Source organism: Gavialis gangeticus, unplaced genomic scaffold (genome assembly GCF_001723915.1).
Source record: "Gavialis gangeticus isolate Ggan-Ray unplaced genomic scaffold, GavGan_comp1, whole genome shotgun sequence".
Lineage (NCBI taxonomy): Eukaryota > Metazoa > Chordata > Crocodylia > Gavialidae > Gavialis > Gavialis gangeticus.
The window spans coordinates 19,719,006-19,731,431 of NW_017729006.1; the positions used below are offsets into that span (position 1 = coordinate 19,719,006).

Genomic DNA, 12,426 nt, shown 5'->3' on the forward strand with positions numbered 1-12,426 from the left:
GATAAAATAGCATCTTCCCCCTGCCCCCCTTGCCAAGAACTGCAGATCCTTTATTTCTCTGTAGAACACAGGCAATGCATCCCAGTGGCTTTCTCCTGGGAGGAGAGTGAGGAGGATAGTAGGCACAGCAACTACCACAATGGAGTCTGGTTCTTGATAGTAACATAATACATATAATAAAAGGCAAAGTCATTTGCTCTTTGGGGACATGGGCAGGGAATTACTGTGATGGTGAGTACTGGATATAATATCTGAGCAGAAAGACTAAACTGGAATGTATACCACATGCTTTTAATGGCCATGGCCAATTAAGCTTTTCACCCAGAGCACTGCCTGTCAGATGCTGCAATTCATATCAGCAGACAAATCCACCTCTGGCTACTACCCAGGATTGTGGACCTAAGGAGCTGAGCCAAAATGTTTCTCCCCATGCCGTTTCCTTGGACAGTAAAGCACGTGCTCCAAAGGAAGATAAAGGAGGGTTGCAATTTATTGGCAACAAGCTGCATCTGCCAGTTTTGAGAAAAGCTGAAAACGAAAAAGGAAGCCTTGTATGAAATCCATGAAATACTGAGAGATTATATTTTTACCATAATTTCAATAATGAGAATTTTTGTGTTGTGAGTTTCTTTGTCAACCCTAACCCCTTATACTACGTGAATGAAGTTCAAGGTCTCAGTCCTTCAAGACATTCAGTAGTCTAGGTCCTGGAAATTGCAAAGATGATCTATGGTGGCACTGGATTTATGACCCAGATAACTTGTTCTGGGAGGACCCAAGCCCTCAAACTGACCACGATCTCTCCATTTGATAATAGGCAAATTTTATTGATACACTGTGACAGCAGATAATAATAATGGAAACAATTCTAAATCTACCAGTCCTAGAGCTGCAGAGTCAAGGTACACCTGGCCAGTATGCAAGCTTCCCTCTGAGGTTCTCTCCTGAATGACAGATGTCAGCATCCTGCAGGTAGGAGGCCAAGCCCCAGTGGGGTGGGTGAGATGGGCTGGTGATATGTCCTCTATCCAAGGTGGCCTTGGGTTCCCCTTTTGGGGACCCTGTGCTGCTCTAAAATCCCTACTTTTTGTAGTCTTTCTTCCTTCTGATGATTCTTCATTCTTGGGCATCACTGATTGGTCTCTCTGTGGTCATCATACTGTTCACATTCTGTCTTATTAGCATATTTCTTTGTTTCACAAACCCATCACATGCACACATCTTAATCTGGTTCTTTCCCAGTTTCTCCTAATTTGGTCCATCTACCAAAGCTGGAAATCCCAAGAGTTCTGCACTTGGGCACTGTGACTTGGTGCCACTTTATTTCATGTTACGGAACACTGTGCTGCATGCCTTCAATTTCCCAGCCTGTGTGTCTATTTGCCTCTGTCAGATACAGTGGGCCTGAAGAAATTGAAACAAACAGGATTTTTAGAAATCAATTAACCCTTGCCATTGCCCTAGACCATTGTTCTAATGCATACTTACTTTACCTCCAAGCCAATTCCCAAAAGCAAACCTTCAATTACCATTTTCTAGTCATCAATCTGAAGACCAAGATGAGGACTATGGTCAGTAACTTTCTAAATCTTGTCCAAACAGGGGACAGAACTCTCCTGAGGGCTAGTTGGTGACTGTGGAATAATCTCTCATAGGAATGAAGGACCATAAAAAAAACCTCACTATCTGCCTCAGACCTTGACCTTGTTTTCTTCAGTGCAAACCTGGGCCATTAGTATCAAAAAACAAACACAAAGAAAACAAACAACCCCCCCAACCTTCCACACAAAATGTTCTCCTTAGGAAAAGGAGAGAGAATGAACCACACAGGAATCACTTAATGCACAACTGGAAGGTGACTGGATACAATTGGTCATGAGGATATTACAAGAAATTCTACAGAACAGAGCTCCTTGTAGCTGAATAAAATTAAGCCTGGATTTAAATTTTTTTTGTGACTGTGAATCACTTTCACTAATCTGTAATGTAATAGAGGCAAAGGTACATGCCAAGTGTGGTGGAAACTTACCAGAGTCCAGGGAGAGGTGGCAGGACACCGCACCAGCAGTGGAGCACAGCGAAAGTAAAACCACGGTGGCTGGAGCTTCCGTGGATGAAGATCAAAGAAGAAACCTGCGGCAGAACCAGAAGGAGCCAGGAACGGCTCCTGCGTCTGCCTGGGTGCACTTTATAAAAGTGTGCCATGATCGATTGGCCGGGATGGCGTCTGGCTCCCAGACAAAAGGTCTGGCCAGAAGGAAGCCAGAGGGACTGGAAACAGTGTTCCCAGCTGGCCTGGAGGGGCCAGACCAGGCAAACATTCCAGTGGAGGAGGCTTGGTGGCTCCTTCAGAAGGGGAGCACCAAGAGAACATGGGGCCAGCAAGGGCCCGAGGAGCTGCTAATGGAGCCAGCTTGGATTGAGGGCGGCAACTGCAGCGACTGAGACACTGGTGAAGATGACAAGGACAGAACCCTGGCCCAGGAAATAGGCAACAGGTACCAAATTCTGGGAGCAATCGACATGTCAAGGGGGGCTGGAGGCTGGGGGCAGTCTGGCTCTGACTTAACCAAGGGCAAAAGAGGGGCCGTGTGAAATGCTCAGTGCAAGTACTATCACTAGCTGATGACTTCAGCCCCTAAGAAACTGAACTGAAAGAGAGGGCCCGAGTAGTGGCCCTGGCAAACAACATCACAGTTGGCTTTAGGTGGGGTGTAGGGAAGGTGGTGCCCCAAGAAGAAACAACCACGAGGAGGACCTAGGGAAGTACCAGGGGAGGCAGGAGCAGACATCCTCCTCCCGATAAAACCAACTTATGATCAAAGACATGGCAGGCGAGACCCCTGGGGAACTGACCTGAAGTTGCTCCCAGTAGTCTGGCCGTGTAGCCCAAAAAGCCATGGTGAAGTTCATGAAGAATCCCAATGCGCGACACTCAGGGAAGAGGCATGGGAGGCTATACCAAGTTTACCCTGAAAGTCTTACTCAGTTACAGAAATACATATTTTTTTTAATTGTATTTCACAGATGTAGCGGTACATTTTTGAGGGACTAATGTTTATTAATTTTCTATCTGAACAAAATGTCACTTTCCTAGGAGAATCTCTGAAATATACATATAACGAACTTCATTCCATATTTTTGTCATGTAATCCTCAGCAAAGCTATCTTGGAAACATTATTTAGAATAATGCTTTTGGTCTAGTTCTCTCAATTATATTTATATTATCACTGATAATCCCTTTCCATTTTTCACTTTCACTATGCTATCTAAAAATCTATTCATTTACTTTTTAGTGTCCTTGAGGGTTTTTTACCAGCTTTTTAAAAAGAGGCAAATTTTCCTGCTTGACTAACTTATGTTAGTAATTTATGACATGTATGGTGGGTGTCCTTTTGTTCTATAGAGATATGCAGTTTATATAAGATTATATGACTTACGGGAATGTTTACTCCAAAACCGACACAGTCTTAGCAGCATACTGGTGATGAAATAGGGTAAGAATAAGTTGGGATTATTGGATTCTATTTACAGTTCACTGAGGCTACTATTGTGTTGGGTGACCTTGTACAAATCACCAACTTCTGTGTTTCAGTTTGCCCATTGGTCAAATGGATAATACATATCTAAATACAAATTCGAAAACTTTTTGGGATACTTAAAGGTTCTCTGGAAGTACATAAGCATCATCATTTTTAGAATTCAAATGTGAAATACTGCTTCACTTTATACTCACTGACAAAGCAGATAGGTGGTACACTTTTATGACCTCTGCCTCAACAGCAGCATTCAAATACCTGATCCAAACATAACTCCATTCCAGTCAATTGCATCATGCAACTAATTGAGTTCCTTCTTATTAGCAAGTATGACTGGATTTATTTGGTGCAGAACTAGAATCGTTAATGCTCTATTTGTGCTCTGAATTGGACAGGTCTATTTTGACGGATTCCAGTGGTTTTGAAATGTCATCCATTTTCCCCAAATGTGATTGGCCCCTCTCCAAAAGTAGCTCAAAAATGTTAAAGATAACTCTTCAGCATTTAACTTCAGTAACAATGCCCTTTCCTCTACCCCTTACAAATCTGTAAAAAAATCATCTGTTGCCTACAACTGCAGCATATCCTAAACGCATAAACAGTCAGAAAAACAACCAAACACACCCTTGCTATGGAATAACGGTAACGTCTTGCTTAAGAAGGCATCTCTGGTTCTGACTTGCAGAATGACAAGGTTATTTTTCTTTTTTCTAGCTTCCAGCTTGTTATTCTTGAAGCTCAAAAGTGCTGCAATGATTCTATATGCATTTTAAGAAATGAAATGAGTCTGTAAAAAGCCTGGATGGTCTGTTGTACTTGGGGCATTAGATGTGGTTATGTGTCTCAAGGGGAAAAAAAGCCATGATCAAAAACTATGAAATCACAGTGTTATGTATGTTGGCAAAAGGCTGAGATAATACAGCATTTAAAAAAAACCCTGAAGTTAATTTTTAGTATGCTTGTGAAAAAAGTACGAAAAGATGTTACCACAAAAGGTATTTGTAATGAACTTTAACATAGAATAGGTAGGAACCCTAGAATTATAAGTCTGATCTGATCTAACCCAGCATTTTTGTATCAGTTGTTTGCAACTCTCAGGGAAGTCACAAAATGCAATCAAGAGAGTTGTGGGTTTTTGAAAATATTATTAGGTCTCAATCAAAGAAATCCTCACGGCCCTACTGTTCCAATAACTTCACTTTTGAAGTTCAAGTATTCTTTAATCAGCCTCTCAAACCACAACTGCAAATTGTATATATTTATCTTTAAAATGTATACAGTTTTACTTTTACTTTAATAGCAAGTGTAAGGAGTTGACAGTTTATTGAGGTAAGATGACAGGCGCACAGTGTGAAAAGGCTGAAAAAGCCTGCCCTAGGCTCAAACAAGTTCTAGGCTTGATGCAGGACTCACTTGCTGCAACGCTACCATTTGCAATATGAGGATAAATCAGCTGATCACAAAGGTCATAAAAGCAAAACTGTGTAAGGTGTGCACTAGTTAGCATGTGCAAGATCAAAAGTGTGCCTCCATGAGCAGATCCATGGTGACCAGTGCCACTGCCTGAAGCACAGGTTGGCATGGGTCCTGACAAGGAAGTGTGAGAGGCTGTCAAGGTACATCACATCCACAGCTCTCCCTGCATCCACAGAGCCAATCATCTTATTACAGAAGGTGTGACCCTCCTGGGACCTTACCAAAAGGGAGGAGATCAAGTCCCTTTCTGTTCCCCTGCCACAACTTGATGAGATGCAAAATAATATTATACAAAGAAGGAGGCTCCAGTAATGGGTTGTGACAGTCACTTTAAATACAAGCTTCTCCCCTTTTGGAGTGTTTTTTGATGCCCCACCTCTCCTACACCTCTTCTACATGGCAACCAGATTGTAGTTCAAGTGGTATTCACCAGAACAGTATGTAATAATATGTCCTGCCACCCCTCTGTATTAGGGCAAAGTCAGGCATGTCAGTCCGGCTAATTAAATAATAATGAATAGGCATTCACCTTATTAGTCCACAATCAGTACTGACTCAAATAAATGAAATCAAATTATCGCTGTATATGTATGTCTTGCTCTGGCATCAGCCTTTTGGTATGTCCAAAAAGAAAAAAAGAAAATTACAATAGGGCGATTAAATTTGTCATCTTATATCGCCAGCTATTTGGTGCTTTGTGAATTCTGACTCACGTGACACTTCATGATGATCCTCCATCCATCTGTGGCTCTCCAGTTATCCTTATTCCTTTAACTGGTCACCTGCTGTGTGGTTGGGGACTCCTCTGAGTCCTCCTCCAACAAGCTTCTCTGGGCTAAAACCTTGGAGCCTCTATCTTTCAGCTCTGTGAGGCTCAGGACCCTTGTGGCAGCCCTTGCCAGGCTTAGCAACCCATGCTTGGGTCAGAGCCTGTATGCAGGGGTTTTCAGAGCAGCCTCCACATTGCTCCTCTTGCTCAGCAGTCCCCTGATGGTTTAAATGGCCCACTCACTCCATTTCTGGGTGTGCCTTTATGACATCGCTCCCTGCATTTCTTCCAATGCATAGGGAGCACGTATGTCTAAAGAGCCGTGCTAGTGGCATGTGCTGCTGTCGTTTCACCGCTCTGGGACCTAAAGGTAAATCCTCTTTGTTGGCAGCCCTCCCCAAGCCACTTCACCCCACAGCAGGGGTCATATTGGAGCATATGCCACCCCATATTCTTGAGGCCCCGTGTGAGTCACCTCAGCCAGCAATAGAAGGCAATCAGGTTGGTCAGGCATGACTTACCCTTGATGAATCCATGCTGACTGTTCCTAATCTCCTTCTACTCCTAAAAGACATCGGAAATGGATTCCTTGAGGACCTGCTCCATGATTTTTCAAGGGACTGAGTTGAGACTGACCAGTCTGTAGTTACCTGGATCTTCCTTCTTCCCTTTCTTAAAGATGAGCACTATGTTTGCCCATTTCCAATCATCCGGGACCTCTCCCAATCACAGTGAGTTTTCAGAGATGATGGCCAGCAGCTCTACAATCACATCAGCCAACTCCCTCAGCACACTCAGATGCATCACATCCAGCCCCATAGAACGACAATGTCCAGCTGTTTTAAATATTCCCTAACCTGGTCTTTCACCACTGTTAGATGCTTACCTCCTCCCCAAACTGCTGCCAAGTGCAGTAGTCTGGGAGCCGACCTTGCCTGTGAAGACCGAAGTGAAAAAGCATAAAGTACTTCAGCCTTTTCTGCATCCTCTGTCACTAGGTTGCCTCCTCCATTTAGTAAAGGACCCATACTTTCCCTGATCCTCCTCTTGTTGCTGACATACTTGTAGAAACCCTTCCTGTTATCCTTCAAATCCCTTGCTAGCTACAACTCCAGCTGAGGTTTGGCTTTCCTGATTTCATCCCTGCATGCCCAAACAATACTATTATACTCCTCCCTAGCTGTTTGTCCAAGCTTCCACTTCTTGTCCAAGCTTCCTTTATGTATTTTAAAGAGTATTTTAAACACAGAAGAGTTCCCTTCTAAACCAAGGTGGTCTTCTGCCATACTTGCTAGTCTTCCTGCATACTGGGATGATTTGTTCCTACACGTCAGTATGGTTACTTTAAAGTATGGTCAACTCTCCTAGACCCCTCTCCCCCTCAGAGTGGCCTCCTAGGGGATCTTGGCTATGAGTTCCCTGAGAGAGTCAAAGTCTGCTTTTCTGAAGTCTAGGGTCCATACTCTGCTCTCCTTCCTTCCTTTCCTCAAGATCCTAAACTCAATCATTTTGCTATCATTGCTATCCAAATTGCCATCCACTCCAACAATTCTTCCCTCTTTATGAGCAGCAGTTGCCCACTCCTGCTTGCACTTCCTTCAGGTCACCTACTTCCCCACTTACCTCAGGGCTTTGGTCTCCATCCCTTGGTGAACTTAGTTTAAAGCCCTCCTCACTAGGCTAGTGAGTCTGTCTGAAAAGATACTCTCTCCTCTTTCCATCAGGTAAATCTCATCTCTTCCTAGCAACCTTCTTCTTGAAACAACATGGTCAAAGAAGCCAAAGCCCTCCTGGCAACACCATCTGCGCAGCCAGGCATTGATCTGCAGGACGCATGCACTCCTGCCTGGGCACTTTCCCTTAACCTGAAGGATGGAAAAGAATACCACCTCAGCCCCTGTCCCTTTCACCCTTGCACCCAGAGACCTGTAGTCACTTTTGATCTACTTAGGGTCTCTCCTGGCCTTAAGTATTACTGGTGCCCACATGGATGAACAGCATGGGGTAGTAGTCAGAGGGCTGGATGAGTCTCAGTAATCCTTCCTTGACATCTCAGATCTGGGCTCTGGACAAGCAGCAGACCTTCCCGCCCCAAGACAACAGGTCAGGCCAGCAGATGGATGGCCCCATCCTCCTCAAAAGGAAGTCTCCAACTATCACCATCCAATGCTGCTTCTTGGTGACAGTGGTCTTGAGCCTTCCAACTTTGGGGAGGCCTCACTTTTCCTCCTTCACCAACAGAATGAGCTTCTCCTTCTCTGTTACTAGGGCTCCATATCTGCAGGACCTTCCCTAGGGTATGGTGAATCAGGGCGACTGCCTTGGGCCCCACGCTTTGAAGGACACCACACTTCGACATCACAGCAAGGAAAGTCTTAGCAGAAGTCAGAAAGCTGGAGCCGGAGCCAGAGTTGGACTCATGCAGCACCCCGTAAACACCCTGTTCCAGACCTCCCTGCAGGGTGCAGAAGAGGCTACCATGGCCCCAGCAGGGTGTGGCAGCACCTCATGGGATAGGCTAGCAGCAGGTGAGCCCTGCTTCTGGCTCTAAGGGCTGTGGCAGAGGTACTGCCTAACGCCCACCCTGCAGTACAGCCTGGCCCGGAGCCACACCCTAGGGGTGTGCGGGGCCCAGGACATATCACCCTGTGCAGGGCCCGGGGGAGGGGGTGTTGAGCAGCTGGAGCCAACAGTGCTCAGTGGTGGCAAAGCTAACAGCGCTCGGTGGTGATGGCAGAGCTGGTGGTGCTCAGCAGCGGCCAGCAATGTGTGGCAGCCGCAGCAGGGTCTGTATGGCTCTGTCCGTGGAGTCCCCACAAAGTGTGGGGCCTGGGGCAGTTGCCCTGATTCACTCCCCTGGGGACAGCCCTGCCCTGACCTTTTCCTTTTGAATTAATATCATGCATAGTTTGTTGTATATACAAGTAGGTAGGCACTAAAGTATTGTTTAATAGTGTGTTTATGGAGTACCTGTGCTAAAATTTGCAGCAATTTCAGAAAAGGTAAAATGCATCAATTCTGGGTGAACTAAATCTATGGATACTATATGGAAATTGCTACAGCTATGTTTATTTCAAGGTCACTGTTTTTAAATCTGCTCCTCACTTCCATGTGCTCAAAGGGAGTAGGGTCTGACAGTAAGGAAGAGGGAAGAGGCTAGAGGGTGAAGAAGTTGGGGGTGGCAGACAGCAAGGGGGTATCCTAACCTGCCAGATTTAGTTTCCCTGCTGTAGCAGTGGGAGGGGACAAATTTAAGGAAAACCTCCAATAATTAATTTTATACCTGGAAAATTAAAACAAGTTTATATATTTTTCACAAATAGAATCTGAATTCTATTGGAACGTCATCTTATATTCAGGGTCATCTTATAGTCAAATAAATATGGCATATACACATACACACACACAAAATGTGTGCATGTAACATTTTACAATTACCTGCAAAAAACCCCCAAACCCCCATGTTAGTCTATCTGAAGTCTGCAGCTAGGGACCCCTCCAGGAATGCACAATTATTTTTTTTTTTTGTGCACAAGACATTGATTCAGCAGAAGCTGAGTGCCATGGAGGGCCAGACAGCAGGGAGTGTATGATAAATACAAAAAAAACAACAGAAAGAAATACAAAGGAGAGCAGGAAAAACACGGTCTTGCTGCGGGGGGGCACTCTACACAAACCAGCTCATAAATAATTATGAGCAAGACACCTGTTGTAGCAGAGGTCACGAAGAGCAACATTGGACCGTACAATTATTTCAACTGTCATTTCATTCTCCTCCATACTATCTTACTGATGCCTCTTCTGTAAGATTGTTTTTCCCTTGCAAATTTTATTGCTGTAACCCATATAAATGTTGTCACAATTAGTGAGTACTTGATCAGAAATTTGACAGCTTTCAATATTTTTCTTCTTCATCTTTGTTTCTTTTACAAATACAAGTAAATTTAGATAATGAGATGATTTATACCCATTGGTCAGGCAAATTTTAACATTTTTAAATGATTAAGAAAGGGCATCTTTTCACCCATTCTATTCAAAGCTTAGGTCTTAAGGTACACAAGCTGGATCTGGCCTGCAGTATGATTTTATCTAGCCCATAAAGCCTGGGTATTGGCACCAGAGGGCTTCTGAGACAATGGGGGCTGGGATTCATGAATGCAGTGGCAGCCATTAGGTCTGAAGTGCTCAGGGTCTCCCCTGGCAGTATTATTGGTGCCCACATGGATGAGCAGCATGGGGTAGTAGTCAGAGGGCTGGATGAGTCTTGGTAATCCACAGAGCAAGCAATGACCCACCCCTCTTAAATGCTGCCAACCCCTGCCTTAGGTGCAACCCTGGTCCTGCTGAAACTAATGGTAAAGCCCCTTTGTCTCTACTGACACCAAGTTTTCACTCCTTGACAAAAACTCTACAGTTGGAAACCTGAAAGCATTAAGAGAGACTACCATAGAGAAAAAAGGATCTCTACTCTCATTTATATTGATGTAAATAAGGAGTAAATCAAACTGAAGTTCATTGGTGCAACACCCAGGTAACAGATCAGAATCTGTAAGGGATTGTCAAAAGTGCTCAGCATTGGCCATATTCTGCTCTCACGGAAGTAAATGGGAGTTTTAACACTGACTGAGCACTAACATCCCTACCTACCCTGTGTAGAAAAATATTCACTAGAGCATTCCCTGCAGAATTATCAGTTGTACCAGCACTGTTAATAAAGCAACATCTTAAGCAGGGAAAACCTGATGGCTAATCTCAATTGCCATGCAACTTTAGCACAAAGAAAGGTCTTATAAGGTAATGAGGGTTTTCAGAGCTTTTAGATGACTTACATTTGCCTCTACAAAGGTTAAGTGTGGTAAAAGAACAAAACAGAAACTCAATAATCTTTACACAAGAATTTACCATCTCAGTTTGGGATTTTTTAGTGCTCCACACTACCCTGCCGGGAAAGGGATGTTAAATTCATATCCAGGGCTGAGTAAATAAAATATTAATAGATTGATAAGTACTGCACCTTTAACAACTAAAAATGTGATGCTAAAGCCTCACTGAGGTGGTGCTTCAAAAACATTCACTCTCTACATACAAATGTACCAGGCATTCAGGATACAACCTCTTTTTAAAAAAATGCATAATAATGGAAGCACTGCATTTTGTTTATTTACATGCAGTCCTGACAATAGGGAAATGGAGGTATGTTAACTTGCTGTATCTCTTATTCAATATAATGAAATAGATGTAGTCAAGGCCAAGCCAGGGAAGCTTACTGCTAATCAAGATGAACCAAATTATACTGCTGATGGGCCCCCTGAGTATCAGCATGCCTCATACCTACGTATATCATAAAAATGCACAACAGGCAATACAATTGCTAAGGGAGAGAAATGATTCAAATGGGACCAAAATCAGAAGTGAGCACACAGGCCCAACATGAGTCCCAGGCTAACTATGCCAGTCCCTGACCTATTCTGATAACAATTTCACGTCTGGGTAAAGCAGTTTCACCAAATGAATGATTCACGCTGTGTTACTTATAGGGTACAACTACATGAGCAATTAATGCACAGCGGCAAACTCTGGTACATATCATGCCAGAGTTTATTGCTCCCAGGCACTATATTTTAACATGCTCCAAGGATCACAGCACACTGAGCTGGGTTGAAGCAGCCCCAACTGGCCAGGAGTCCAGGGGGTCAGCCTGTTACCCCAGGTCTGCTCTGACCCAGCTCAATGTGCTGCAGAGGGGCTGCCTGGGGCACAAGGGTGCTTCAGTGTGGAACTAGCCAGCAGGCAGCCCCTGCACTGAAGCACCCTCGTGCCCCAGCCAGTCCTGTCAGTGTGTACACATGCATTGCTGCAGAGTAAAAAAAAATTCTGCCCTAGGAATTTAGTACAAATTAGTGGCAGAGTTAATTAGTTTATTCGGTCCTAATAGCACTGCACGTATAGATGCTGAGGGCTAGGAACAAACATCACACCACATAAACCAGTTTAAGTGATCAGAAACTAGTTTCAACCTGTAACAGAACTGGTGTTCAGTGCACATAAACCAGTTTGAGATAAACTGGGTTGAATGTAGTATTAGACTTAATTGATTTGGGTCAAACCAGTTTATGCAATGTCTGTCCCCTTCCCAGTTTAAGTTAAATCAGAGTCCTCCAGCATCCCAGATGCTTTGCAACTCTGGGCGGGGCTCTACTCTCTGCTCCAGCCCAGCAGGGCTGGCCCCTCCCCTCTGCTTCCTGGCTGCAGATCCAGACTGTACATATAGCAGTGTCTGCCTGGCTTCCTCCTGCTCCTCCCACCTCCCACTCACCATTCTCAGCTCAAGCAGGGATTCCCCCCCTCCCCTCATCCTTACATGGATACCCCTCAGTGTTAGCTAGCATACCACATGCTGGCTACAGTCCATGCTGTGTCTGTGTTAGTCAGACAGGACAAGGGCAGACAGGACAGTGTTGGCTTAGGGATTTTTGGACCTAATCAACAGGTAGTTGGTAATGTCTCTCTGTTCCTTCCTTGGAAAATGTTGTTTAAGAACTTGAATTAATGAGAGAGGCTTTGTTTTGTTTGATGAGCTGACAAATGCTAACAACTCCCTGCTATGTAACTCAATGCTCTGTTATCAACAGCGGGGGGGG

At 44.3% G+C, this 12,426-nt stretch overlaps 1 long non-coding RNA gene across 1 annotated transcript in view; it reads left to right on the forward strand.

Moving 5' to 3' along the window:
• Positions 1-12,426, forward strand: part of LOC109291793 — a 209,683-nt gene that overhangs the window by 6,888 nt on the left and 190,369 nt on the right. Inside the window, exon 2 of the long non-coding RNA XR_002095954.1 lies at positions 3,865-3,867. This is a non-coding gene — a long non-coding RNA (uncharacterized LOC109291793). The remainder of the gene's footprint in view (positions 1-3,864; positions 3,868-12,426) is intronic.